We start from the raw sequence: 27410 nt of genomic DNA, 5'->3' as shown, positions 1-27410 counted from the left end.
ACTTCCAGACAGACAAAACAAACCTATAGTAATAGAAGTTCAAACAGCAATGTCTGTGTCTGGGGGGAAGAGGCAATGACCATAATGAGGCACAAGGAAAACTTTGAGGCAATAGAAAAGTTTTACACTTGGATCTAAATGGCGATTATACAGATACATGTTTACATAAATATTATCAAATTGTATACTTAAGATCTGCAAATTTTAATGTATATAGAGCATGCATTAATGAAAAGAAAAAAAAACCTGCCTATATTTTAAGAAACCTGTCTGAATTGCATTCTTTATTGAATAATACCTAGAGATGCTTTTCTGGTACATTTAGAATTACGTTTAGAATTGGAGACAAGGAAAATTGAGGTACCGAGCAGAGAGCAAGTTTTCTCAAGATCATATAATATGGAAAGAGCTAGAATTAGATTTTACATTTCCATGCTGTAATGCCTTGGAAATATCTGGTATTATAAATAAGTTTCGATGGAGGCCCCTGTGATAAAGTGGATAAAGCAAAGTAAAACCAATATTGAGTTTGAAGCCAGATAATCTGTACTCAAAGATCAGTAATACCATTATTTGTATAAATTACAATGCCTGGCACATGGCAGGCATTCAATGGATTTTTAAGGGGGTGAATAGGTAGATAGAATTAAATATAAATTATTTATCTTTTCTAAATCTAGGAATGATAAAAATGAAAAACATTTGAATATTTTAAATCAGTAATCCTCAAAATACATTCAATAAAAAATGAGATACTTACAATTGTACCAATAGAAAAAAGCTTTCTAGGCTGGGTGCAGTGTTTCATGCCTATAATTCCAGCACTTTGGGAGGCTGAGGTGGGTGGATCAATTGAGACCTAGAGTTCAAGACCGGCCTGGCCAACGTGGCAAAATCCCATCTCTAATAAAAATACAAAAATCAGCCAGATGTGGTGGCACATGTCTGTAATCCCAACTACTCAGGAGGCTAAGGCAAGAGAATCGCTTAAACCTGGGAGGTGGAGGTTGCAGTGAGCCAAGATCGCGCCACTGTACTCCAGCCTGGGCGACAGAGCAAGACCTTGTCTCGGGGGAAAAAAAAAAAAAAGAAAAAAAGCTTTCTAGAGTCCAATGTGTTTGCCAATTTTAGTTTAAGCAAATTAAGTAACTTTGCTTGTCTGCAGAACTTCTGTTTAAGTGGTAAAAAATATTCCTAGACCAAAGAGATTCAGCTAAATGAAATTCCTGCAGGAAAATAAAGTTTGTAGCATTTTCTAAAACAATTTGATCACTAAATCCTCCCAGATTAGAACGTTTACTAAAATCTCACAAAGCAGAAACATAGAATATATAGAATGTTTCTATATACTTTGGGAACTATACTGCATTAATAAAATTTCAGTTTGTTAGTCTCACTGGGTTAATAAAACATAAGTTGCCCCCTGAAAGGGGGCATTTCATTCTTCATTGGAATTTTTCCAAAGACAGGTTTCAAGAAGTATAAATTACATATTGCAGCAATAAATAAAAGTTCATTAATTTATGAAAAGATTTTTGTTGAGGAACACAAATCTTTTTGCAGGTCTCAGTGATCATCTCAACATCTTGCTATAAATAGAAAGGAAGAGATAGCTCTTTTTCAAGGATGTGGGAAAGCATCAAGTTCGGCCAAGGATACCCGGACTAAAAATAAATGAAATGAGATGAGATTCCACTTTTACTAACTCCCAAACTCAAATGTAAACATTATTTTTATTATTAACATGTTTTAAAGATGTGAGGCTCTAAAAAAATAGTTAAATATATTTTGAGGTTTATCAAATGGAGGAGTGAAATATATAACAATGGCACAAAGGATGGAAGAAAGTGAAAGTATACTACTGTAAGATTATTACATACTAAATGGAATGGTATAATATTTAATAGTAGACTGTACAAGTTAAAGACATATATTGTAAACACTAAAATAAAACTTACAAATTTTTAAAAGATACATAACTATTAAGCCAATAGTGGGGATAAAATGGAATCATTAAAAAGAAAATCCAACGACAGCAGGAAAGGGACCAAAAAAAGGCAAAAAAAATTATAAAATGTATGGTAAGATAATAGATCCAAATCCAGTATTATGAATATTTACCTTCAATGTAACTGATCTAAATACTTCAATTAGGCAGTATTTACTGAATAAAAAGCAGAAATCGACTTAATAAAAAAGCAAAGACTCAACTATATAATATCTATAGCCAACCCACTTTAAACATAAAAACATAGATTAAATGTAAAAAGATGGAAAATATGTACAATGTAAATTTTAATCAAAAGAAAGCTGCAGTGGCTACATTGATGTTAGACAAAATAGATTTCAGAACCAGAAATAGTACCAGGGGTAAAGAAGAATATTTATGCATATATTTATGCAATATAAAAGAAGACATTTATGCAGCCAAAAAAACACATGAAAAAATGCTCATCATCACTGGCCATCAGAGAAATGCAAATCAAAACCACAATGAGATACCATCTCACACCAGTTAGAATGGTGATCATTAAAAAGTCAGGAAACAACAGGTGCTGGAGAGGATGTGGAGCAACAGGAACACTTTTACACTGTTGGTGGGACTGTAAACTAGTTCAACCATTGTGGAAGACAGTGTGGCGACTCCTCAGGAATCTAGAACTAGAAATACCACAAATCATGCTGCTATAAGGACACATGCACACGTATGTTTATAGCGGCACTATTCACGATAACAAAGACTTGGAACCAACCTAAATGTCCAACAACGATAGACTGGATTAAGAAAATGTGGCACATATACACCATGGAATACTATGCAGCCATAAAAAATGATGAGTTCATGTCCTTTGTAGGGACATGGATGAAACTGGAAACCATCATTCTCAGCAAACTATCACAAGGACAGAAAAACAAACACTGCATGTTCTCACTCATAGGTGGGAATTGAACAATGAGAACACATGGACACAGGAAGGGGAACATCACACACCGGAGACTGTTGTGGGGTGGGGGGAGGGATAGCATTAGGAGATATACCTAATGCTAAATGTAGAGTTAATGGGTAAAATGCAGCACACCAACATGGTGCATGTACACATATGTAACAAACCTGCACGTTGTGCACATGTACCCTAAAACTTAAAGTATAATAATGATAAAATTAAAAAAAAGAAACACGAAATAAAATGAGAATACAATGAAAAAAAAGAAAAAGAAATTAAGTCACAGAGAAATTATAATGTTAAATTTGTTTGCATCTAACAACAGTATCAAATAAATGAAGCAAAACTTGATAAAACTGAAAAAGAAATAGACAAATCCCAATTAGACTTGGAGATTTTAACAGCCATTTCTTAGTCATAAATAGAACAAGTAAAGGAAAATCAGAAAAGCTACAGAAGACTTTACCACTATTACCAACTTGGCCGTTACATTTTTTACAAGTGCACATGGAACAACATTTAGATAGATCATATTATGTGCTGTAAAATAAATCTGAACAAATTCGAAATGATTTCGTTGCGCAAAGCATTTTTCTCTGACCACAAAAACCATTAAATTGATAGTCTTTGAAAAGCAGAACTTGATCTCCCTCAGTTTTTGAAGGCCTACACCCAACAGTCTCTCAATCAAAAGTCCAGAAAGACTATAATACAATCCAAGTGTAGAATGGGTTTCACTGAAACTGTTTAGTTTCAGATAACTTCTTGTTTTTTTTTTGAGACAGAGTTTCATTCTTGTTGCCCAGGCTGGAGTGCAATAGCATGATCTTGGCTCATGGCAACCTCCTCCTCCCAGATTCAAGTGATTCTACTACCTCAGCCTCCCAAGTAGCTGGCATTACAGGCATGCACCACCATGCTCGGCTAATTTTTCTTTTTGTATTTAGTAGAGACAGAGTTTCACCATGTTAGTCAGGCTGGTCTCGAACTCCTGACCTCAGGTGATCCACCCGCCTCGGCCTCCCAAAATGCTGGGATCGCAGGCGTGCGCCATCGTGCCCGGCCCAGTTTTAGATAATTTAACCCCTAATTACATTTATGTGATTAGGCTCTCATCCTGTCTAAAAGAAAAAACTGAAATGGAGGAATAATTCAACAGTACCGGTGGAAAATGGTATCATCTAGATAGAGACTTTATAATTACATCATATACTATGTCCAAAATACTATTTTACAAAATACTAGAGAAGCAACATGGTAACAAAATAAAACCAATTAGCAAGAGAAAAATATGCGAAAGGAGCAGAAGTAAAAATAATCCAGATATTGTAAGTAGTAGAAACAGAATTTTGGTTCACTGTGATTAATACATTTGTTATTTGAAAGAAAACATGAACAAAATAAATGAAAGCATGAGGAACTTAAACACATAAATAGAGGATTTAAAATTAATCAAATGACATTCCAGAACTTAAAAAGATAACACATGAAGTTACGAAACTGCTGGACACAATAGAATGAAGAATTGGTAAACTGGAAGATGGCACTATAGGGAATTTCCTAATTCTGATTTTTAGAAAAGATATGTACAAAAAAAAAGAGAGAGAGAAATTGTTGCATTCAATAGTGAAATGCTAGTGCTTGCCCCAAAAGGTCAGAAATACAAAAAGAGCATCAACGGCTGCTATTTCTATGCATCATTATAAAGTAAGTTCTAACCATTCCAATAAGTCAAGAAAAGGTTACAATGTTTGGAAAGGAGTGTGTAAAACTGCCTTTTTTTTTTTCACAGATGACATAATTGTGGACATACAACATCAAATAAAAAGATAAATTATTGCAATCAATAAATCAATTCATCAAGGTCACTGGACCCAGGTCAACAACAAAAAACAATTGTATCTCTATATACTAGCAATAAATAATTGAAAAATAAGATAAAATAGGAACTATTTACAGCAGCATTTTTAGAAAATCACACATTTATGAGTAAATCTTAAGAAAGTAGTGCAAGTACCATTGCACTACTGAGAGACATTAAAATCTGAATAAGTAAAGAAGTATTCCATGTTTTGGGGTCAAAAAAATTAAATATTCAATATATCAATTCTCTCAAAACTTATCTATAAGTACAATATACTCCCAATCAAAAAGGTTGACATTTTTTGCATGTGGAAATTGACATGTGATTCCAAAGTTTATGTAGAAATAGCCAGGAAGATGTTAAAGAAGAGGAAGAAATATGGATGATTTAAAATACAAGATTCCAGTGTGTTCTAGAAAGCTACAGTAATTAAGACAGTATGGATTCAGTGCAAAGGTAGAAAAACATATCAATGGAAAAGAATAGTGAAACCAGAAACAGATCACACATAAACAGTCACTTGGTTTAGGTAAAAGCACCGGTTCCCTTCAGTGGCAACCGTATGGTCTTTTCAATAAAGACTGAAATAGTTAGATATACATATGAGAAAAAAAGGTGAACTTTGACTCTGAACTTACAGCATAACCCAAAATTTATGTGAGGTGGCTCATACCCCAAATGTGAAAGCCAAAGTCAGTAAGCTTCCAGAAGAAAATATGATTAAATACCTTCATGACCTTGGGGTAGGAAAAAAATCTTTATAGAATATAAAAAAGACAAATCACAAAAGAAAAAAATCAACAAAGCAAAAGTAAAAATTTCTGTTTGTCAAAAAATATTCTGAAAGTAAATAGATAAGCCACAGCCTGGATAAAAAACCTGCAATACATAAATTCTGACATAGCTAACATATTTAACATATTATATAAGCTCTTACGCATTTGTTAAAAAAAGAAAAACAATCCATTAATAAATGTGCAAAAGGCTTGACCAAAACTTCAAAAAAGAGGATATCCAAGAGGCCAACATGCATATCAAAAGATACAAAGAATCATAAATAATCAAATCTATGCAAATTAATATTGAAATGAAATAACACACTGACTCAAAGAGCTAAAATTAAAAAGACACACAATGTCAAGTACTGGGGAGTACACTGAGCAACTTGCACTCTCATACCCTCCTGCTGGGAGTATAAATTGACTCAACCACTTTGGAAAACTATTTGACAATATCTCCTAAAGCTAAACACTTGCTTGCTCTATGCTCCAACTGTTATACTCCTAGGTGTAAACTCAAGGGAAGTTGGTGTATATGTCCACTAAAATAAAAAAAAAAAGACATGTTCAAAAATCTTCACTAGCAGCTTAGCTCATAACAGCTCAAAACCAGAAAAACCCAAATATCTATCAACAGTAGAGTGGAATAAATTGTGGTATATTCATAGAATGTAATACAGGTGGAATATCCATTATGCAAAATGCATAGAACCAGAAGTATTTATTTTTAGTTTAATTTAAACTATTTTAAAAATAAAAACTGGAGAATATAAAATATTAAGTTGAACTTGTAATCAAATTAACAAAATAAAAATAAATAGGTAATGTGTAACATCTAGAATTACCGTAGTTTATGTGAATGAGACATAATGTTCCAACTTTTAAACTTAGAGTATATAGATGTCATTATTCCATGCTCAGTAATTATTACTAGAAATTTCATGATGGACCTTTATCAGATATATGGATTTAGAGGCACAACTACTATAGAATTATCACAAGAAACTCAATCATCCAGATTTCTAAGTTCAATATGAATCATTAGTGGCTATCCCAAAGCACATGAACTTTGAACATATTTACACATCATTGGAACAAAGGAGGTGATCATTATATTGTGTTCGAATCCACTAAACAGAACACATCTAAAGTATTATGCTCAAGTGTAGATTTCATGTTTTAGAGTTATGATTAATGAAATAAGACCAGGTCCAGAAGAGAGTGACTTCCACAAAACAGCCTGAAAAATATGTCCTGTATAATAATAATAATAATAATAGTGACATGGCACACAGAGAAGAGTACCTGAAAATACTGAAAGGTTGTCTAGGAAAAGTGAGTGCTTATTTGTTTAGTCTGTATAGCTGCAGAAGATGGACTAGAACTCATGAATAGAAGTTATATGGAGAACAGTATCAGCTCATTACAAAGAAAAGCAAATAATCCAAGATAAACTAACCTGCCACAAGAGGTAATGTATTGCCTACATCTATAAAGATACAGATGATGAGATTTTAGCAATAACTGGAAAGTTAAAATCAATGATGCCGATTTATTTTTTCTTCCACTTCTCAGATACATATTTCTATAGAAGGGTGAAGCTTCTGGAGTGGTATTTTACTTTAGAAGAACTATGTTCTCATAATGGACACCTTTACTTACCAAGAGAAAAAACCTTGAACAAGTCTCTTGACCTCTCTCATCAGTCAGAAAATTGGAAATAATTCAGCTTTATCACATTATTAGAGTGAGAACAAAAAATGTGCACGTAGAAGCTTTTCAAAACAAGCATTTATATATTTGTTATTGCTCTTATTACTTCAGGAATTTTGCTTGTGTCAGGAAGAAAATAGAAAAGCTAGATGACAAGGAGATATTTATGGAACTATCAAAAAGATCTGAGTAGGAAGGAAGAAGCTAAGATTCTCAGGTGGAATGTGGGTGGGCATTTCCTGAGATGTTATCAGGAGGCAGGCAAAGTTTATCAGACATGGTGAAAGGAAGCTCAATTAGGAGATCACTAAGTAGAGAAGGCTCCTGGGAATCAGGACTTCCGCACCTGCTGGCACCTTACCCAACAGATAATATAGCCAACTTGGCCATGTGTAACAAAAGAATCAGTAAAACAATTCGGATTAACACATTAGGTAAACATAAATGGAGTAGGAATAATTTTAAAGAAAGTGGTATCAGTAAAGCAATATCTTAGATAATATGTTATTTAATATGGTCAAGATTTCTAAATAATTTAGAATTGACATGCTGTATGGTTTACCCATGTTCAGGAGGAAGTCATTCTAAAAATCTATACATTCACATTTTGCCTCCCTGAATAAAAAATAATATATATAATTTAATCTATCCTCAAAAACTATACAAAATATAGTTATACCCTCTGGATTTTATTGAGGCACGTGAGATTCTTTGCCATGCACTATGTTAACCCCAAATTGATGTGTTACTTGAGTTCTCCTATAAATTTTCTTTGTTCAGTTTTCTACCTTAGCAGCTTATATGCATAGCCTCACCATCACCGGCATCATTACACAGAATTCCTCAACCCCAAGATACAACACTTTAAGTACACTCTCCGATCATATCACCTTCTTTCTATCCTTCCGGCCTCCAACTCCCACTCAACTTGCTCCTCTTATTAATCACACCCAAGGTACCTTCTTTACTTCTTATGTTATCTTTTGTGAAATATCCCTTTTTAGCTTTGCTCTCTCTTTGTCCCATAGGTACCTCATGATCGTAACTTCCACAAGTCTCTTTGCAAAATTCTAACCCTAGTCAATGAAGGTCAGCCTTTAAAAAAAATAGGCTCTGGATTCATGAACACCTAATTTTGAATTCCATTTTTGCCACTTACCAGCTGTCTATGACCTGAGACCATTGATTCAACTTCTCAGTGACTCAGTTCTGTATGCATGGCATATGCACTGCTGTGTCTTCGGCATAGAATACACTGCCTGAAAAAACCAGATGCAAGATGAATATTTGTTGAATGAAAATTAACACTAACCTGTTTAACTTCATGGAAAAGGCTATTAATTTCATGTAATGTTCTCTTTTTTCATTTCAAAATATGTTCACAATTTCAGGTAACATTTTCCCCCCATTACAACTCAGGCGAAGAATGACTACAATTATCCAAAGTGAATCTTCCACCTTTTCTCTACATTCCATGCACTGCCACATCTTCAATGCATTGCCTTATCAAATTTCTTTATTGCATTCTTACCACAACAGGATGTTTTCCCTTCAACCCACAAACATGCTTTATCTTTCTCCTATATTGTATTACCTCAGCTGTCTCCTGCCTGCCTTGCCAAACTCTTGGCAAGGGTAGCATCTACTTACGGCTTTTACTTCCTTGCCTCTCATTCATTCATTTACCATCCAACAAATTCATTTTAGCTTCTTTCCCACAACTCTACTGAAGGTCACTAAGCATAGCTGTTTAAAGATCAATTCTTTTTTCATCTATTTCATTTCTTATTATGTGCTACTTTCATTCATGCACACTTGGCTCTGATTGCACTAGCTTTCTGTTTCTAAGACAGAGAAAACTCTTTTCTAACTCAGAGACTTTGCTCTTGCTAGTTCCTTTGCCTGGAAAGCTCTTCTTTTACCTGATTCTTCCCGTAACTTACTTCTTACCTCAAAATAATTGTCGAATCATTTATTTGACAATTTACATCTTAAACATCTACATTAGTTATGACCATGTTCTAAATTATTGAAATACAAAAATTGTTAATTGTTGTTTTCAAGAACTTTGGTCTTGTAGAAAAGTCTACAGATAATTCTAAAACTATATGGGGAGATACCAATAAAAGGTATTTGGGAAGAGAACAATTGAATCTTTCTAAAAGGAGACAAGGAAGCTTTCATAAAGGAGTTGACACTGGAATTAGATCAGTCATTCACAAATGGGTGTGGTTTTATCCCCCCGGCAATGTCTGTAGACATTTTTAATTGGCACAGTCGTAGGGGACAGGTGGCTATTGGCATCAAGTGATAGAGCCCAGGGATGATGCTAAACCTCCTCCAATGCACAGAACAACACCCACAAAACAGAGGATTATCCAGCTCAAAATTTCAATGGTTCCAAGACTGAGAAATCCTGAGTTAGATCTTAAAATGTTAATAAGGATTTTCTGCCTGCTAGATGACCACAATAGCTTCCTGCCTTTCTGCAAACATCTATTCTATACCCAGTTGCCATTAGCTTTCTAAAATATAAATCTGTTTATGTCACACCCAGTTCACAATTTTTTCTGATACTAATATATAATACTAATATCAATTATTACATGCCAGGATATTCACAAGTCTGTGAGGAAGGTATTGTCCCAAAATTTTTGAAGAGAAAACTAAGATTCAGATAAAGTAAGTAACCTACGGAGTGTCACAACGATGGTTTCCCTTTACCTATAGAATAAAATCCAAATGCTTTGGCATGTCAACTTACTGTACAGTCTGATTCTAACCTTCATTTCCAGTTTTATTTCCCAATAGTCCTAAATGCTAAAAACAAAGGTTTAAGCATTACTAACTGCCATTCCAAAAACATTTTGGGAAACAACACTACCCATCAAAATCAAAGATGTACCCCCCACCTAAGAAAACAATGCAAATCCTAGGCATACATCTCAAACATATCCTTGCACCTCTGCACTGAGAGATGTGTACAAAAATATTTAAATAAATTTTTTTTCCAATAGAAGAGAAAAAGAAAAAAATTCAATCAATACAAATATTTGTCAGTAAAAGATTTCCATTAGTATATTGTGATTTATTCAAACAGAATAGTACATGGCAATAAAAATGTGATATATATATAAATAGTCATGTTATTATATATTTATATATTATATATTTACACAAGTGAAATATTAATAAAAAAACACCAGTAGCAGAAATAAAATACATTATTTATATTCCATATAAAATATTATACTTTATATTCCACACAAAAACCTAAAGAAATTATTTAGATGACCATATGTAAGGGAAAAGCAAAAAATGCAAAGAAATCACAAACAGACAATTCAGGACAGTGGTTACATTTGGAGATAAAAGACGCTCTGAGATCTAGGAACTTCAATATATTTGGTAATATCTACTTCTTAAGATAGACAGTAAGTATATGAGTCTTAACTATATATTTTTTATCCTACATAAACATGGTCTGTATATATAGTATTTAGTGTTATATTACTATTATTTATATGCAGTAAATACTTAAATTTATAACACATAATTATTTTTGAGTTTATATTTTAGTCCTTGCTACAACTTTTGCCTGAAGTGACCTTCCTTTTTTTTCACCTGATAGAATCTTGCTGTTCTCAAAGTAATGTGGTAGTTTGGAGGGGAAAGTATAATTCAGGCAGAGGAACCAAAGAAGCACATGAAGTGGAAGTGACATTTGAACAAGGATTTAAGTTTTGAGAAGTGGAAACAGTCAAATGAGGGTCACTCCAAGCAGAAGGAACTGCTGAACTAAAACAATGGACAATCACAAATTCAAGAACTGCACTGTTGCCGAAGAGAGGCTAACAGCAGAAAAGGATGAGTTCGAATGTAGAAAGATAATGAGATATTTTGAATGTCATCCCAAAATCCTAATAAGAGGCACTGAAGATTTGAAGAGTTGTGCCATCTGTTTAAAAAAAAAAAGAAGAAAACTAAAAAGAAATAAAAGAAAAAAAAGATGGTCGGGCGCGATGGCTCACGTCTGTAATCCCAGCACTTTGGGAGGCCAAGGTGGCCTGGTATTTGGTATTATTAAATATGAGTTAGATTACTGAATCCCAGAGCTGTAGATTAACTTGAGATAGAACATGCTTATTTGCTAATAGCAGGAGAAAGGCATGGGAGTCTTTTAAGGAGTTACTTCTAAATTTCTAAAAATTACATATTTTATCTTAAGAAAGTAACCCACAGTATTCTCCCTTTTGCTACAATTTTATGAGATGAAATTAGTCACACTATTAAATTGCATTAACCACAAGTCAACAGGATGCCAATTTAGCTATGAAATTATAATACTGAAAATTATTTATTTGCTGGAAAGAATAAATGCAGCTTTTCAAGATGCTTAAGGAACTTTCTAGAAGCTATTACTTGTCTCCACAGTAGGTCTAAGAGCTAGAAAGGTCAAAGACAGTCAAAGCTATAAAGAATATTAGAAGTTATTGGCCAGGTGTGGTGGCTAATGCCTGTAATTCCAGCAAATTGGGAGGCTGAGGCAGGTGGATCACTTGAGGTCAGGAGTTCGAGAGCAGCCTGGCCAACATAGTGAAACCCTGTCTCTACTAAAAATACAAAAATTAGCCAGGTTTGGTTGCAGGCACCTGTAATCCCAGGTACTTGGGAGGCTGAGGCAGGAGAATCATGTGAACCCGGGAGGCAGAGGGACTCCAGCCTGGGTGACAGAGCAAGACTCTGTCTCAAAAAAGAAAAATTGGAAGTTATTTAGTTCAACTTTTTCATTTTACTAATGAAGAGACTGAAGGAAAGAGATACAAGGTCACAGGACAAGCCATTTCATACACTCATTAAGACAAATATTTATTTAACTTCTACCTTGTACCAATAATTATGTTGGTATCACAGCCGTATATAAATTCCAGGTTTTCAGACTCCCAGCTTTGAGCCCCTGTGCTACAACATGTGCAGCCAAGCATTAAATAAGCAAACAATTCACCAGGCACAAATTTCTGTGACTGAGATCCATGGCCCACCAGTATTGGAGTCCTGGGCCCTAAATTAGACCTACTACATCAGAATCTCTTGGGAAAGGGCTTTAAGAGCTGCATTTTAACAAGTTCCCTGAGGTAATTACATATTAATACAAGGTAATTCTCATTAACAAAAAATGTGAGGAGCACAGGTCAAAGAGAATAAACAGGAAAAAGCAAGGATTTAGATTTTTAATGGAATTTAGGAAGGCAAACAGTTAACACCAGCCAATACATTCCCATAACCAGGAAAGAGACTAATCCTCCAGTCAAGATATAGCTCAGAATCTTACCAACTAATTAGTCAGTTACCTATGAATTACACTTCACCATTCACAAGTACGTTCACATACAACATCTCATTTGATCAACACAAAAACCCTGAGAATACTGATGCAATTATCTTCTTTTTTCTATGAAAAAAGACTATAGCTCAGGGAGTTTAAGTAGTTCGTAAGAGGTCACACATTAAGAGACGAGGCCAGAACTCCTTTTCATTACACTACAGGTTCTTCATCTGTTAAATAAAGGAGTTGAATTTGGTGGAAATTGAAATTCTCTTTATGATGTATGAAAAATGGGACACGTGCTTGTCAGTGCCTATCTATGTGGTTTAATTCACTGGAGAGTCAAAGTCAATGTTCCCTTTAAGAAAACAGAAGAAATGAAGGCCAAACATGTCTTATCAGATTGACACGCTGAAACTACCTTAGAGAAGAGTATCATATGATAAACCAATATTTGGTGTCTCAAGAACTTACTCCCATGACTGCTATCTGCCTTTGTGTATTCTTTTTTGAATAGATGCTTCCTTGCAGGTGTTTCCATGATGTTACAGGTCAACATTGCCAATGTTCTTCTTTCTCCCATCTGCATTCCTTCTGCAAACACTAATACCATCTTACATTAGGTTTAGCACTGTGCAGTTCTTAAAGGGTCTTCGAAGACTTTTCATCAGATCCCGGCCAGTTATTTGTTGCTATGTTCTTTTAGCTGTTGAGGCTTCTGGGCTCCCGATTTAAATCCTTCTCAGCCTAGTGTCCAGGGCTCCCCATGAGTCACACTTCTTGAGATTCTGCTTCACCTGTTGTAGCCAGTGCAGCCAACTAGACTTCTGCTTGGTCCCCTGTCTTATTTACCTGAATAAAATCCCAGCCCTTTTGAGCCTGGGGTTTTGCATTGCTTCCTCCCCATGTCCCCACAGCCTAGAGTCCTGCCCCGGAACATTAAGCAGAGCCTAATTCCTTGCTAATAGAGTTCTCTGAGGCTGTAAACTTGACTGGGTGCCCAAATATTGTCCTCTCAACCCCCTACCATAATGCTCAAGCTCCTCCATAGGAAGGCACTCCCCCAAAATTTAATGCCAAACTCCTGTAATGCGAACAGCTTAATAATAACAGCAATACAACTGACTGTGTCCAGGAGCTTTCCAAGTGCTTTATATGTATTATCTCACAATAATACTATCAAAAAATATTATTACTTTCATTTTACAGTTGAGAGAACTGAGGCTCAGGGAGATTACATATAGGCTGAGTATCTCTTATTCAAAATGCTTGGGACGGGAAGTGTTTTGGATTTCAGATTTTTTCAGATTTGGGGATATTTGCACGTAGACTTACCAGTTGAGCATTCCTAATCTGAAAATCTAAAATGTGAAATGTTCTAGTGAGTGCTTTCTTTGGACATGACCTTTGAGCATCATGTCGATGCTCAAAAAGTTTCAGATTTTGGAGCATTTCGGATTTCAGATTTTCAGATTAGGGATGCTCAACCCGAACTGACTCAAGTTCACACAGTTAAAAAATGGAAGATTTGAACTTAGATTGGTTAAACTTTAAAATCCATGTTCTTCACTAACAGCTAAACAGGCTAACTTAATCATCACCTGCCTTTCATCATAACCTTCCTATGAATATTGAACTATGTTGGCTGGCCTAAAATTTCGAACAGCATGATCTGTGATTGAGTTCCTGCTTGCCATTGTCTCATCCCAGTGGGTGGATAGAGCCCCATGTTCCAGCCTCTCCGAGTCATTAAATCCCACTGAAGTTAACCAGGCCATGCCTAGAATTATCCCAATATATAATATGTCATCTATTTGATCCTCCCAAAATCTTGGTGGAATTGACACCACATAGATCATAAGCCCCACTCCCTATATGAGAGTGGCCAAGACACAAAAAATTACTTTGAATAGTCCGGGTTAAATATAGCTAGCCAGAAGCAAAGCCATGACCAGACCCAGGTTTCCTGACTCAAACACTAAAGCTTCATGCATTAAATTCACACCAAATACATTTAAGCTAGACAAGGCATATAGAAAACACACACGCAGAGTTCAATACATCACTGTGTTGAAGTGCATACAAATGCAGCTCTGTACAATTGCTTGGGGCTAAGATGTTACCATTCTCTTCACCCTTACTCACCACCTCTTTATACCACATTAGCCCATATGCTAGAACAATGCTAATCCATGCAGTGTAGGAGGCAGTTACATTCAGTGATCCAGAGCCTATGACCTGGTGCATTTGAATGACACGATATAATTAATGGAAGGAAGAGGAACAAAGGAATGAAGTAAGAGTAAAGTGAGTAAGAGCCCTGGGTGGTTCTAGACGAGAATCAGGAAAGGAAAAATTCTGTTAATGGGATTGAAAGTTTACTGTGGTAAAACAGATTTTTTCCAAGGTTAGCCTAGGTTTCTCAAACTATTTTTGGATGAGCCATGTCAACATCTGACCAGGCCCCAGCATAGCAGATGCAATCAATACTGTTGATGAAAACTCAGGAAACATGGAGGTTTTTCACTGAAATACCAACCCTTGGTATTTTTCACTGAAAACAGAATTCTAAGTGGACAAGAAACTTCCATAGACAACTCATTCTGTACCCTTGCTTGGAGACATTGTTCCCTCTACTCGGCTTCTCAGAGCAGTGTAGAAACTAAGTAGGAAGGGCCTCAAGTGGCATCTCTCCCAATGCCTTCATTATATAGGTGATGCAACTGAGGCACAGAAAGAATAAGTGACTTGCCCAAGCTCACATAGTGAGTCATTGTCAAAGCTGAGGCACAAGAACCCAATGTACTCTTCCTTCCTCTCAGGAGTTACATAATTCATGTTTTTCTTATTATTATTTTATATTTTATGTTATTAGCATGCTACAAAAGAGTAGTCAATTTGAACTACAGCAAATGAAAGCAAGATACTAGGATGATTATTGTGTTTTGAGCATTGTGAATGTTTCCTTTGGTGAGAAGGAATGGTGAAAAATTGATATATTCAACTGGCTACCATTTTTCTGCTTTCTTTTTTTTTTAAGAGTATGAAATGATGAACTGATCAACTAATTAATCAAATGGAGGATTAGTCCTTAAATTAAAGGTAGGTTAGACCAGACCACTTTAAGATCCCTGGAAACATTGAGACTCTACGACCCTGAATAGACAAGGGTGTGAACCCTGGACTCTGAGTCCAAAATTACATATCAGTTGAAATCCCAACTCAAACTTAACCAGTTTAGATCAAACTCTTTCTGTAAAGAAAAAAAAAAAAAGCAGCATCATACTCTTTTTGTTTCAAGAAAAAAAAAAAAACCTGACCAGCTCTGCAACCATGGATAAATCAGTTAATCTTTCTGAGCTTCAGTTTCTTTACTCAGATAAAAAGACCAATAAGCCCTATATAAGCCTCAAGGTTATAAGGAACATATGAAGTTGTGTATTTAGCAACAATTTTATTCTGCATTAATATTAGTCTATACAGTAATTATAAAAATTCAGATACTACATATGTATGTATATATTCATATATATGTATGTGTGTATGTCTATATTTATGTATATATATGTGACTATGCATGTACCTATTTATGGACACATATATGTACAAATGTAGGTATGTATATTCATACATATTTCTGCTTTGGCTCTGTGCCCAGCTTAACCAAACTGCACCCTCTTATTATAGCAGCACTCCCATAGGGTGTACCATACCTGTTTCAATTTTACTTCCTATGAACAATCATCTACTTCCCCTTCTTCCTGCATGTTTCTGCCAAGGTTCACACAGCTGACATTCATGGAGGTGAAATGGCTCACCTCGTTTGCCTATGGCTATTAAGTCTTAGCATTCTGTTTTTCAGCATTCCATTTTGTGACTTAAGTTTCAAGTGACTTTTTAAAAGAACAAATAAGTTTTGCATATATTTTTGCTTATTTTTTCCAACGCCTGCCAGAATTTTCTATAGAAAATACATGTGCATTTTTTCCTTATGGGATTTCATTATCAACCCTAGATATGAAACTTTTGAATTAAAGGCCTTCGAACTGAGGATGTGGTCATTTTCCAGTCTTTAATTTACAGATGAGACAGGAATAATCAGCTATAATCCTCTTGGTGTATACAATGTCTAGCATAAATTAGGGGTTCAAGATTTGTAGAAGTGACATTTTCATGCTGAAGTACTATTAGCATTGAAAGTAAATGGAAAAAAAAAAAAACTGGTAAACTTAGAAAAGGAGAAAGTTCCTCAAATTACTGCCTGGGAAGTGCTTTTCTTATTTACAAAGCCCTTTTACTTACCATATCTCATTTCAGCCTCATAACAACACTCCTAAAGAGGCAAGTCAGGGTGGGATTTTTGTCATTTTACAAACAGGCATCTAAAGTTTAATAAGGTTAAGTATTTTGCCTGAGGACTCCTGTATAGGAACTGGAGAAGTCCAGACCTAATTAAGGACTTTATCTAAAACATAAACTTTATTTTCCAGGACTCAATATCAGCTGTTTCATTACTTTTTGTTCTCAAAGCATCCTATATTAACATTATCAAATAATGTTGAGAATTCCACAACTCAAAAGTTGTATCTCTATTTATGCAGTCAAGCCATAATACCTAATGTGCATGTGGACTCCAGCAGCTTGCAAAACCTCAGGGACCCCTTCTTACCACAGAAATGTGATTCCCTTTACCAGGAACCACTATGTTAACATAGTTTGCAAAGTGATCTATTTGAAGGGAGCCTGTTTCAATTACAAGATCTTAATCAGCAAGAGATTTATTATCTCACATAACAGGAAGTCCAGAGGTGGAGCAAGCCTCAAGACTGGGTGACTCAGTAGCAAGGTTTGCATCATCCTCAGGCTGGAGGTCAACTGGTTGCAGTAGTTCCAGGCATCAAACCACAGGAAAAAAAAATCATCTCTCCTTCAGGAATTGTAATTCCTAGAAATTTTTACAAAAAGCTTATGGCAGACATCCCATTTACCTGTGTTGAGTTTAGGTAATTCTAAGCTAATCACTGGCAAAGTCAGTAGAATTTCCCTCACATCACTCAGGTCCGGCCTGGAGCTTCTGGTAAGACCAGCTTCTCTGGAAGCACAGGGCTACAAAAGAGATGAATAGAGAACAAAATTAGCATCTGCTAGGTGAAGAGTGATATACATGCCGAGTAAAGAAATAACAGTGCTTACTAGAGGACAACAGGTGGGTGTATCTGCAATGTAGGAACAGGACCCATGTGAAAGAATGCTTCAGTGGAAGTCCTCATATTAGACAATAGAAGTTGCTTCATAAATATCTTTAAAACATATGCCCAGGCCGGGCACGGTGGCTCATGCCTGTAATCCCAGCACTTTGGGAGGCCAAGGAGGGTGGATCACAAGGTCAGGAGATCAAGACCATCCTGGCCAACGTGGCGAAACCCCATCTCTACTAAAAATACAAAAATTAGCTGGGCATGGTGGCACGTGCATGTAATCCCAGCTACTTGAGAGGCTGAGGCAGGAGAATCGCTTGAACTAGGGAGTCGGAGGTTGCAGTGAGCCGAGATTGCTCCACTGCACTCCAGCCTGGCAACAGAGCCTGGTGACAGAGTGAGACACCATCTCAAAAAATAAACAAACAACAAAATATGCCAATACCTGACATTTTAGGGCAGGAATACAATAAATGTCTTTTCGTAGTTTATTAACTTGAATGACAGAAAATTATCATTTATAAAAGATGCAAGAATTGCAATAACAGCATATCGGTTTCAGTAGTAATTCATTCACAAAATTCATCAATTAACAAACTCACTGAGCAAGTGCTATATGCCGGATAACATTCTAGGTACTGGGCATACTAACATAAATAAATCAATGTGTGTATTGATGGTTGGGGCAAGATAGATGGAAATTATTATAATATAATGTGTTTCTTCTTATACTATACAAGTATGGAAGGATGGACTCATACATTTGGTTTAGGCTAATGGATATGTGCATACGCTGATTAAGAGAAATTATTAATAAATGTAATATAGAAATGTATGCATACTTTCATCATACCAATATTAGAATGGAGAATTTTTATTGTTGACCCCATTATGTAGAAATGATTTCAACAGTCTATGCATTATAAACTTCATACTCTAGTTGAAAATTGAATTGCATAAAGACATGGATCAGTAGCATGGCTAGTTCCCCAAGTGCAACTCTAACAAGATCAGTGCAAATGACAGTTAGCTAACTACAAGCTATATTTGCTAAAGATTTGACAGGCAACTCTCTATAAAGAATATTCTGATAATTTAAAGATGGAGCCCAATGTTTAGTTAAAAATTAATAAGATCCCTTGTAGTAAGTACTTAGACACTTTACAAATAAAGTCTTAATTATCAGAAATCCCTGAAGTAGGTATAATTATTATTATCCCTGCTTTTTACAGATTGGGAAACTGAAACTCAAAGGATGTTAAGTAATTTGCCCCAGGTATATAAGCAATGACAAATGAAAGTCTGAACCCAGACTCTTCTGTCTCCAAAGCCTATGCTTATGTTTTTCAAAATGTGGTCTATGGTCAGCTATATAAATAGCATTTGGGATACTTGTTAAAAATGCAAACTCTTTAGTCCCATCCTGGACCACCAAATTAGAATCTTTGAGATGGAGCCAAAAGTTGTGCATTTCACTGGGTTTTTCGCCTACTATCTGTTAACACATTGCTGTGCTACTCTGCCTTATGATGTTTAAGAAACCATTATGGAGAAAAGATTAAAATCTTACTACTAAACCCACAAGAACAAAGACTTTCTGAAGTTTATCTTACCTGGAAGCTTTCATTGTGTAGATAGGAAAATTCACTGACTAAAAGCTTAGAACCTAAGTTTTACATCACAATCCCAAAATTATACCAGGTGGGAGTATCTGCTGGTACCTGAGACTCCTGGAGTTTTTCTCCTCCTCCTGACTCCAACAGTCTCTATAACTTTGGAGAAGTCACTTTTTATCCCCAGGTATTAGTTTCTTTACTGTTAGCTTCTGGTGCACTAATCTGTCCTTCTTAAGAATGATTCTGAGATCCACTCAGGAAAAGAACTTTCCCAGAGCATACAGCTCAACCAAATGCTTCCAGGATTTCCAGCTCACAACAAAGAAATGTCCACCAAGGAAAGGTAACATAACATCACTTCTCACTTCTCTATCCAAATGCCCTTGCATTTTCTTATTATTATTTTCTATCATCCCAAAATTCTTCCAGGAGCAAAACTGGATGTAACATGTAAATAAATGTCTCTCCTTATTTCTTTCAGATAGCAAGAAAAAGTAACAGGTTCAATAAAGATTCTCCAAATTATTAAAGTGACAGAGGTAGAAGGGAATTTATAAATACTTATTTAACCCTCTCTAATTTTTATAGGTAATAAAACAAGAGAGTGGCTGCAGCAGGTGAAATACTCCAATGTTACTGCATGATATGGTTTGGCTCTGTGTTCCCACCCAAATCTCATCTCGAATTGTAATCCCCATAATCCCCACGTGTCGAGGGAGGGACCAGGTGGGAGGTGATTGGATCATGGGGGTGGTTTCCCCCATGCTGGTCTCATGATAGTGAGTTCTCACAAGATCTGATGGTTTTATAAGGCAGTTTTCCCTGCTGTTGCTCGCTCTCTTTCTCATCTGCCACCATGTAAGACATGCCTGCTTCCCCTTCCACCATGATTGTAAGTTTCCTGAGGCCTACCCAGCCATGCGAAACTGTGAGTCAGTTAAACCTCCTTTGTTTATAAATTACCCAGTCTCAGATAATATCTTTCTAGCAGTGTGAGGAAGGACTAATACACCACACTACATGAGACGAATGCTTAGGCCTTCTGGTCTCTGCTTCCTTAAAACAGTACAAGTGCTGCTATTGCTGCTACACCTTCATCCATGGCTCCATGGCTCCATGGCTCCATGGCAGGGCAGGGCGGGGCAGTATTTCTCAAAATTTGGGACCCTCTGCCTTATCAACCTAGAAAAGGATTGAACTGGTTTCAGATTATGTTGAGTCACACAACGGAAAAGTAAATTCTTGCTGATTCTTTTCGATCTTTTTACTTTCTTCACAGAGAAAGTCTCAGAATGGTGCTAATATGGCCTTAGCACCTCTATAACCTGATGATCTCCCTTTTTAAGAAATTGAGAGCAATCAGTTTGTCTTATTGTATTTATTCTTATAATTACCTTCTCTTTATGGCAAGTGGTATAAAATTTCTGAATATGATGCTGATATAAATTTTTCTTCTGAAATCAATCAATTTAAAGAAAAATATTAAGCAAATGATAGTACAGGTAATGTGATTTTTTTAAATCTTGAAAATGGTACAAGAATGATTCAAGTATGACAGAAACCGACATAATGGTTTGAACACAGGCTTTGGAGTCAAACACACTTGGTTTTCTAACCCAACTTATAGAAGTTAAGATTTGAGGTAGTTTATATATTCCTTCAGGGACGCACTTTTACTATTGGCAAAAGTGGCATTAGAAGTGTCTACCCATAGTTGGCTATGAGGATTAATACAGTGATAACTTTTACTCTTTTACTATAGTGCTTGGTACCTAGGAAGTGTTCAATAAGTGCTGTTATTTTATCATCAGTGGCAGCACTACCATCATCTTGGCCATGAAATGTTGATATAGTTCATCTTCTAGGACCACAAATTTTAAAATCTAGGTAATATTTTTAAAATTGCTAAAGTGCATCTAATCTAACCTTTCCCAGGTCCTACTACTCAAGGCTTAAATTTCCCCTAAAAGTGTTTTTAATTTGTGGTATATGACTTACTATATTTTTTCAAGCTTTTATTAATTTCCAACTAAACTTTACCACACTCTTTAATGATGATAGAGGCAGTAGTATAAGTAGTATAAGGAGTGCCCTCACTGTCACCAATAGATCTTTCACTTTATATTGTTCAAAATATCATTTATAATCTTCACTATTTAGAAATCATTAGGCAGTTAGTAGAGGGGCTATTATTAACAGATTAAAGAACAAGCAAATGCGTAACTAGGTCACAAATTTGCAATATTTTGATAACTGTGTTTCAATATGTTGGTTTCCTTGTAATCCTATGCATTTTATGTTAGGCATTTGTAAGTGTTCTGAGAAGCAAACTAGAGGTGTCATCCCACCACCACAGGTGTCCTTGGCACATACACAAAACATTTAAAGACCCCTGCTGTACAGCCTTGCCAGACTGTGGCCCTGTAGACTGCTTGTATACCTAAGAAGATTTCCAATCTTCAAAGACAATCAATCATTCCACATTTGTCTGGGTGGGTTTTTAAAACAGTAGACAACAGATTCCACTTGGTGGTAATGGAAGCAGGAACCACTGTGCTAAACCACAATTCAAAAAAAAAAAAAAAAAAAGAAGCAAAAAAGAAGCAAATTATGATACTTACTTTGCAAAATATCTCAGTTACCAGCTAAGAGAAATATTAACAGAGGCAGCCAAATTCCCAATATTTAAATTATCTAGAAAATAAATATAACAGGTTTGTATTCGGTTTCAGAGTGTATTCTATCTATGGGCTGCTTTCTTATTTATTTATTTAAGTCAGAAGATATATATTGCTGCATTGTTCACAAATTACTTGTCTTGCTAAACAAAGGGAGAAAGGGGTATGAAAAAAGCATCAGCTTGCAATCATTCTAACCAATCCAACTGCTCTACAAAGGCATATAAATAGTTAAATCAAAATTTCATTTGTTCCAATTTATTTCATTTACAGAAATGAATCATCATGCAAAACAGATCTGTGATATGTGCAATAGTCCATAAATTAGGCAGCAAGTATTTTTATCTTCTCATAATTAAGAGAGTTATCTAATTTATGACATATCAAGATACCGGAGAAGTTAAGTCAGTGGTGGAGCAATGTGCAGATCCAAGGCATTCTTACTTCCAATTTAATGCCCTCCCCAGCACGCATGGCCAGAGAGAGAGAGGAGGATTTTAGGAATGATGGGTAGACAGAGAAAGGGAAAGAGATGGTGTTGCAGGATTTTTCCTTAGTTCAGCTAAAGACAGGGTTCTTATCTGTCTCACGGCCACGAACATTTAGGCTCACAGAAAGCTTAAAAGGTGAGTAAAGCAGGGTTTTATTGGGTACAAAGGGAAAAAGGGGGAAACAGGGACTCTTGGAAAGGCCAGAGTCCCTCCTGTAGAGCGATTCCCGCCAGACAGTTTGAATTCCAGGTTCCACACAGGAAGAGGCGGGGCCAGGATCCTCCCCATTGCAAAGGGCGTGAACTTCCTGAGGCTCCACCTTCAGTGGGCAGGCTGGTTAGAGTTTCTCCAGGGACCTCCTCCCACCTGGCTGTCTCATTCCCCTCTCTAAAGAAGTACATCTGTCATTAGATTAAGGATAAGGATGAAGACCAATCTTAACTGCTTACTGCTGACAAGGGGCGCTGTTTTGGGGGAAATGGCAGTCAGATCTCCCTCAGAGGCCTATGTAAGGGTTCCTGGCAGAAGGGGCCATCGTCAGAGGCTCCAGTTGCATGACTGCTTGGAGTCTGATGTCCTGAAGGCAAGAACAGACAAACAGAGTTATTAGAAAACATTTATCCAAATGAAACAAGGGGAGGGGTAAGGACAGCTCAAAAATTCCGAGGCCTTTTACCAGTTTGTATAGGAGGAGAGAGGCCAAAAGCCCAACTGGCAAAAAAATTTTACCCTATTGCCAGCATGTTGGGCTTCTGTGTTCGCTTCCCCTGAGCCCAAACCTAAGCCAACAAGTTTAAGGTTTGGGAAATTAACTCCTTCCAGTTTGGGGGATGCATCTGAGGGGTGAGTCCCATAGTACAGAGACACAATTACCTAACTGAAGAAAGGACTGAGGAGAAGAAAGGAAAAAGAAGGTGCTTTTCAAAGGAATCCCAGGGGTTCAGGATGCATTCGAAAGGGGTACAGACTGAAGATGAATGGCTACCTATCTAGAAAGAGGGGAGCAGGTGTCCCTGGTTCCCTTCTCTTCCTAGCAGACACCCAGGATACATGAGGGAGAGAGGGAAGAGCATCTTCTTTCCATCTTCCATCCTTGCATCCCCAAGTCCCGGCGACCTTGGCAGGCAGCACCATGAGTGCCAAAGAGGCTTGCATCCATGAAACATGAAGGCCCTAGAGAACAGGAATTATCTGCTCTCACCTATGTCTCTTTCCCATCTACTTTCAGTAGCCTTGGAGTTCCCTAGACCTCATTTATGCCATGGATGCTAATGTGTCCTTTATCCATGAAACAGGAAGCTTGGGTTTAGCTTCATGGGCAGGAATCAGCCATGCTCACCTGTGCTGTGCCTTTTAACCTCCATATCATCTGCCTATGGACCCCTCAGATCCATTTGTTTTTCCTAGGGCTTTGACCCAAAGCTTGGAATTGAGTCTGGGACAAAAATGTGTCTCTGGGTGGGGGGCTGCATGGACTCCTTATCATAAGCCAAATGCTAAGGTGAAACTGTGGAACTGAGTTCTCCTCCAACAAGGGAGAGTGAAGAATGCCTTGTGACACAACCAGATAACTGGTAGTTGCAGTTATGATTGCTGGGATTTGGGTGCACAGTACTTGGCTTTGGTTAGTTCCCTTGGTCTTACTTTCCCAGAGGAAACCTCCAAGTGATAGCCATCTTATTTATTCCCATCACCTGGCAGGATTTGCAGGATAGTTGCTCAAAACTAAAATATTCATTCAGATTTTCACATTACCTATCCCTCTTGTTCTTTCTGAGCTGCAGCCAAAGATTGCTGGTTGCTTCACAGGAACCAGCAGGGTTAGTCTAAAATGTAGGCAAAAACTTAAAACAACTAGTGAGTTTAGAATTTAATGGCAAATATATAATAAGTTTTGGAACATAATTTCTCTCTCCCCAGTCATCATTTTTGTTTAAAAAAGTTACAATAAGGACTGAGTGGTTTGCAAAATAAGACTTCAGTCTTATACTTGGCCTGATTATTTGCATAAAGTGCAGCAAGAATAATTATTTCTACATAGGCCTTTTGGATTGGATTTGATGGAAGTTTGTTCCAGAGGGAATCTCAGATAAGATCTTTTAAAGCCAAGCCCAACCATGGATTTTTATCCTCAAACACCTGTGAGTTGGGTGATTCTCTCTTCTTAAGGTCCTAAGATAAACTTGGAGCTCCTAGACCTGTTAGAAAGTGACATTCTTTACTGACCACAGGTCAGGAACCCTGTACAGGGACTGCGTAGGCAAGAGTATGAGGCCAATTTCCCCACTGGGCTTTTATTGGCTCTGCAAGTTGAGATTGACTCCTTAAAGGGAAGCATACCCTTCCAGTCAAAGTCTTGGTAAAATTACCAGTTTTTCTAATTGTGTCCTGTTGCAAAAGAAAATTGGATTCTTACTGCACTGATGCAAACAACTATATTGCCATAAGAACACTCACAGGTAGTTTCTAAGTTTTAGAGGAACCAGACAGAGAGAAACAAACATGCTCCAAATTTTGTTCATAGGAGTATGCCTTACTCAATTATTAAGGGCTATAAATAGTTCAAAATAAGTTCCTTCACTCTGAAAAACAAAACAAGGATCAGCAATATTCCAAGTAAAGCCAAAAAGGTTGTTTCAGCTTCCTGAGTTCAGTCCATTTAGTTAACTCTTGTTTTGCTTGATATTCGTAAACATTTCAGCTCTTTATGAGTCCTGTACATTTTTATTCAAATGTCATAATCTCCAAAGTTATCAGAAGCCTGTATTTCAGAGCACCTGTTACAGTTCTATAGCTCATTATCAACCATCTTTTGAAAAGGATTAAAACAAGAAAACAATTTTCTGTGAATAGCAAAATGTCCAGGGTAGTTACAGTTAGAAACACAACTGACAAAAAAGTTTGGTTGTCTCTGTGGTTTACAATAATTTAACATAACAATCTTAATTATAATTGATAGCATACACTTAGACATTAGGATTTTAGAAATCCCATACAATTGGAACATACCTCAGCATTATTCACAAAAATATAACTTAAAGAAGACTAAGCATCATTTTTGCAATCCCCAAACATTCAAATACTTCTGTTTACATTTATTTTCTGGACACTTCAGGGGCCCTCTGAAATATTCAAAAAGCCAGGTGTTAGGGGAGACAATTTTGAAACTGAAGTTTGATTTGGGGAATGCTGTCAAATATGTTTGAGGTTTAAAACACTTGATATTATGAAATAGAATTCCAAATTACCATAAGTTATTTATTTTGCCAAAATGATGACTCAGGAATTTTAAAGAGGCAAAAACCTTTTAGAACCCTTTTGAATTTAGTCAATATGTTCACACAAAGAAACTCTTCTCAAAGATTGATTTCTACAATTCTTCCATCACTTCTTTGAACCTTCAGCTTTTCCTATCTAACTCAAAACAATTATTTAACCATAGCCAAAAGTTTACATTTTCATGCTTTCTTATAACCTTTTATTTCAAACAGACACATTTTACTGTTTTTACATACCTTGATTGTAAATCTATTTCGAGTAGTTTCACTTAACTCCTAGCAATTTTTAACTTTAAGGTAAAACTTTGTAAGTTGCTTTAATTGTGTGCTAACTGCAGCCAAGGTTTGCCTTCTTAGTTAAGGGCATTGCTTCTTCCATATGTCCCCAGGCCTTGCCAATTGTGAAGCTCACAAGTCAAATAGTTCTCAAAACCCAAAAAGTAGTTTGTAACCTCAAAACACTTAGCAAACCTTGCATCTGACCTGCATTTTACTAATAGTCTTTAGGGCTGCTTTTATTTCTCAAAGATTAAAGTCACGTGAACTGTAAGGTACCACAGCTTTTACCTCTCCTTAAAAAAAAAGCATTTGATCCAAGCACTTGTCTTTCATTAGGCCAAATTAATTAGAGCTCCTTTTACAGACATCCCACACAGTACACACATAGACAGGCAGAAGAGAAACCAGTTGCTGGGTGAGGCCCTTTAAGAGACACAGCTAGGAAAACATTCAGATATCAAACCTGAGAGGGCTCATCCCCTCAGGCAGGATTGCTAAACAAAGCCTTGCCAAGTAGTTACTGGCCATGCCCCAGTATGTAAGGCAAGATAGAGGCTTGCAACATAAACCATACAGACATGCAAAGCACACCAGATTGGGCACTCCAAGACTAGCCAAATCCTTTTTCACAATTAAAGCTTTACAGAAAATACAAACCGTTATAGTTGGGGGGACCTGGCCTAGTAAAATGTCTTCTAAGAGAAAAAAAAACTTTAAGGGTTAACTTGTTGATGGGGTAGAGAAAGGGAATGAAAAAAGGTTGAAAAATGCCTGGGGAAGAACCTCTTATTCTTATGCAACTGGTTCCTCTACCAGGGAGAAAAGTTGAAGCTTAATTACTGTCTGATGGAGTAAAACCCTTTGACTGGGGAAAGGGAAGGCTATGGCAGTGGCAGTGGTGTGTGGCTGGGAACCAGCCAGCCAGCTGTATGGGACCTTTGGGCCATGCATCCCAGCCCCAGTAGGGAGTGGGCAGTGTGGGGGAGCTGCTGCTCACCAGTGGGTCCTGAAAAAGGAAGAAAAAGGCCATGAAAAGGCCTGGGAGTGACAGGGGGTGGGGACATGCTTTCCCCCACCCTCAGAAGTCACAGGATGAAAAGCCTTAGAAGCAACAGTGAGAGGTTTTAAGTTCCCATTTCACTCACCACTTCTTGAGCCCCATGTTGGGTGCCAAAAATGTTGCAGGACTTTTCCTTAGTTTAGTTAAAGATGGAGATCTTGTCCATCCCATGGCTATGAAAAT

The 27410-nt window shown here is 36.7% G+C and overlaps 1 protein-coding gene across 1 annotated transcript in view; it reads right to left on the bottom strand.

The window, feature by feature from the left end:
* The window catches only part of SPINK5 (serine peptidase inhibitor Kazal type 5), a 191465-nt gene that overhangs the window by 111146 nt on the left and 52909 nt on the right, over window positions 1–27410 (bottom strand). Inside the window, exons 4-6 of the mRNA XM_055112771.2 lie at window positions 23060–23187; window positions 17616–17733; window positions 8461–8560 (exon numbers count right to left, since the gene is read on the bottom strand). The gene's annotated coding sequence lies outside the window, so the exon portion shown is untranslated. The remainder of the gene's footprint in view (window positions 1–8460; window positions 8561–17615; window positions 17734–23059; window positions 23188–27410) is intronic.

Source organism: Pan paniscus, chromosome 4 (genome assembly GCF_029289425.2).
Source record: "Pan paniscus chromosome 4, NHGRI_mPanPan1-v2.0_pri, whole genome shotgun sequence".
NCBI lineage: Eukaryota > Metazoa > Chordata > Mammalia > Primates > Hominidae > Pan > Pan paniscus.
This window is presented reverse-complemented; position numbering and strand designations above follow the sequence as displayed.